We start from the raw sequence: 4,167 nt of genomic DNA on the forward strand, positions 1-4,167 counted from the left end.
ATTACAAAAATATTAGTAATCATTCATGACTTATTTACATGAAAACAAAATTACATATCCTTTATATCTAATCCATATACCAACGACCAAAAACACCTACAAACACTTTCATTCTTCAAATTTCTTCATCTAATTGATCTCTCTCGAGTTCCATCTTCAAGTTCTAAGTGTTCTTCATAAATTCTATAAGTATAGTTTCATAAAAATCAAGAATACTTCCAAGTTTGCAAGTCTACTTCCAAGCTTTCTAATCCATTCCAACTAATCATCTAAGATCAAGGAACCTTTGTTATTTACAGTAGGTTATCTTTATAATTCAAGGTAATATTCATATTCAAACTTTGATTCAATTTCTACAACTATAACAATCTTATTTCGAGTGAAAATCTTACTTGAACTGTTTTCGTGTCATGATTCTGCTTCAAGAACTTTCAAGCCATCCAAGGATCCTTTGAAGCTAGATCCATTTTTCTCATTTCCAGTAGTTTTATCCAGAAAACTTGAGGTAGTAATGATGTTCATAACATCATTCAATTCATACATATAAAGCTATCTTATTCGAAGGTTTAAACTTGTAATCACTAGAACATAGTTTAGTTAATTCTAAACTTGTTCGCAAACAAAAGTTAATCCTTCTAACTTGACTTTTAAAATCAACTAAACACATTTTTTATATCTATATGATATGCTAACTTAATGATTTAAAACCTGGAAACACGATGAACACCATAAAATCGGAAATACGCAGTCGTAGTGAAACCGGGGGCTGTTTTGGTTTGGATAATTAAAAACTATGATAAACTTTGATTTAAAACTTGTTCACCTGGGAAAATTATTTTTCATATGAACATGAAACTATATCCAAAAATCTTGGTTAAACTCAAAGTGAAAGTATGTTTTTCAAAATGGTCATCAAGATGTCGTTCTTTCGACGGAAATGACTACCTCTTTAGTAATTGACATGTAACTTAAATTTCCGACTATAAACCTATACTTTTTCTGTTTGGATTCTTAAATTAGAGTTCAATATGAAACCATAGCAATTTTATTCACTCAAAACGGATTTAAAATGAAGAAGTTATGGGTAAAACAAGATTGGATAATTTTGATCTTTTTAGCTACGGGAAATGTTTAACAAATCTATACAAATCATATCTTAGCTAACTTATATTGTATTATACATGTATTCTAATATATTATGTAATCTTGGGATACCATAGACACATATGCAAATGTTTTGACATATCATATCGACCCATGTATATATATTATTTGGAACAACCATAGACACTCTATATGCAGTAATGTTGGAGTTAGCTATACAGGGTTGAGGTTGATTCCAAAAATATATATACTTTAAGTTGTGATCTAGCCTGAGACGTGTATACACTGGGTCATGGATTGATTCAGGATAACATATATCGATTTATTTCTGTACATCTAACTGTGGACAACTAGTTGTAGGTTACTAACGAGGACAGCTGACTTAATACACTCAAATCTTTAAAACATAATAAAAATGGTTGTAATTATATTTTGATCATACTTTGATATATATGTACATATTTGTATAGGTTCGTAAATCGATCCGTGGCCAAGTCTTATTTCCGAGGAAGGAAATATCTGTGAAAGTGAGTTATAGTCCCACTTTTAAAATCTAATATTTTTGGGATGAGAATACATGCAGGTTTTATAAATGATTTACAAAATAGACACAAGTACGTGAAACTACATTCTATAGTTGAATTATCGAAATTGAATATGCCCCTTTTTATTAAGTCTGGTAATCTAAGAATAAGGGAACAGACACCCTAATTGACGTGAATCCTAAAGATAGATCTATTGGGCCTAAAAAACCCCATCCAAAGTACCGGATGCTTTAGTACTTCGAAATTTATATCATATCCGAAGGGTGTCCCGGAATGATGGGGATATTCTTATATATGCATCTTGTTAATGTCGGTTACCAGGTGTTCACCATATGAATGATTTTTATCTCTATGTATAGGATGTGTATTGAAATATGAAATCTTGTGGTCTATTGTTACGATTTGATATATATAGGTTAAACCTATAACTCACCAACATTTTTGTTGACGTTTAAAGCATGTTTATTCTCAGGTGAATACTAAGAGCTTCCGCTGTTGCATACTAAAATAAGGACAAGATTTGGAGTCCATGTTTGTATGATATTGTGTAAAAACTGCATTCAAGAAATATATGTCGATGTAATATATTTCTATTGTAAACCATTATGTAATGGTCGTGTGTAAACAGTATATTTTAGGTTATCATTATTTGATAATCTACGTAATGTTTTTAAAACCTTTATTGATAAAATAAAGGTTATGGTTGTTTTAAAAGTATGCAGTCTTTGAAAAACATCTCATATAGAGGTCAAAACCTCGCAATGAAATCAATTAATATGGAACGTTTATAATCAATATGAACGGGACATTTCAGTTTTAGTACCCCGGGGTCTAGCTTAACATACAATGAATAAGGCATTAAATTTATGCTAGCCCCTAAATCCGCTAATACTTTAATGCATTCCAAATCGCCTAGGAGACATGATATGGTAAAACTCCCAGGATCCGCTAACTTCTTTGGTATTTTGTTCATCAAAATTGCCGAACAATTAGCATTCATGGTGACGGATGAAAGTTCCTCCATTTCCTTCCGATTAGTAAGTAAGTCTTTTAAGAACTTAGCATACTTTGGCATACCTGAGATCACATCAATAAAAGGCATATTTATGTTAACTTGTTTAAACATATCTAGAAATTTTGACCTTTCGGCTTCGAGCCTTTCTTGTTGTTGCTTCTTTGAGTATGGGAGTGGTGGTTGATATGGCTTCACTACGGGTTTCTCCCGTTCTTCCTTCTCAACCACTTGTTCCGGCTCCTTAACCGGTTCATCATTTTTGTTCAATGGAACACTGAAATGAACACTGAAATCAGAATCTTCGGGCATTATTGGAGCTTCATATGTTAGACCACTCCTTGTGGTGATAACATTGGCGTGCTCATTTCGGGGGTTCTTATTAGTATCTCCCGGTAAACTCCCTGATTTTCTTTCACTAAGTAAACTAGCTAAACCACTCATTTGCTTCTCCAAATTCTGAATTGCGGCTTGTTGGTTTTTGAATTGGTGTTCGTTTTTCTCGTTTGTTTAGCTTATATTGGTAACAAGCTGGGTCTGAGATGAAATTAACTTCTCCAACAAACTCTCCATATTTTACTTTTTCTCTTCGTGTTGGGGTTTTTGATAAAAACTCAGAGCTTGTTGTTGGAACCCACTATTTGACCCTTGTTGGTAATTGGAATTTTGACCTTGAGGGTTGTATGGGTTATTGAAGTTTCGGTTAAATTGGGCTCTTCCTTGAAATTGATTATTATTTCTTTGGCTTATGAAAGCCACTTCTTCTTTCTGAGCCATTGTTAAACCGGCATCACAATCTTTTCCTAAATGGAGACCACCACAGTATTCACAACCTACCTTCATACTATGGATTTCTTTGTTGATCTTTTCCATATTTCGAGCAACACCGTCTATTTTCACACTTAGGGAACTAAGGTCATCATAAACACCGGCGCTTTGGACTTGAGCATGACGAGTAATTGGTCGTTCTTGATGCCACTCATGAGAATAATCGGCTTGCTTCTCGATTGTCTCATAAGCTTCTTGTTCAGTTTTGTCCATGAGTGAACCTCCGACCCCTTGATCAATGGAAATTCGGGTTGCAACATCACAACCCTTGTAAAAGATTTGAACTTTTTGGAAGGTATCCAAACCATGGTTTGGACAACCTCTTAGCATTTTGTAAAATCGATTCCATGCTTCATACAAGGTTTCCATCGACTTTTGACAAAATTGGGTAATTTCTTGTTGGAGTCTCGCAGACTTAGAAGCTGGAAAATATTTCTTAAGAAATTTCTCCAACATACCATCCCAAGTTTCTATCGTAGCCTCGGGCAATGAATCCAACCAACTCCGTACTTCCCCGTGGAGTGTCCATATGAATAGTCTTAAAAATATGGCTTGATCAGTGTCCGGTTGAAGCTTTAATAGAAGACATATCTCTTGAAAAAGACGAATATGTTCGTTTGCATCTTCATTCGGACCACCACCAAATTGACATCTGTTGTTAATCATTTGGAGAATAGG

At 33.9% G+C, this 4,167-nt stretch overlaps 1 non-coding gene across 1 annotated transcript; it reads left to right on the top strand.

The window, feature by feature from the left end:
- The first annotated feature begins 3,790 nt into the window (after positions 1-3,790).
- Positions 3,791-3,897, top strand: LOC139845759 (small nucleolar RNA R71). The gene has a single exon (XR_011758517.1). It is a non-coding gene; the product is annotated as a small nucleolar RNA R71 (small nucleolar RNA).
- Positions 3,898-4,167: the final 270 nt, after the last annotated feature.

This window comes from Rutidosis leptorrhynchoides, chromosome 4 (genome assembly GCF_046630445.1).
Source record: "Rutidosis leptorrhynchoides isolate AG116_Rl617_1_P2 chromosome 4, CSIRO_AGI_Rlap_v1, whole genome shotgun sequence".
In the NCBI taxonomy this organism is placed as follows: Eukaryota; Viridiplantae; Streptophyta; class Magnoliopsida; order Asterales; family Asteraceae; genus Rutidosis; species Rutidosis leptorrhynchoides.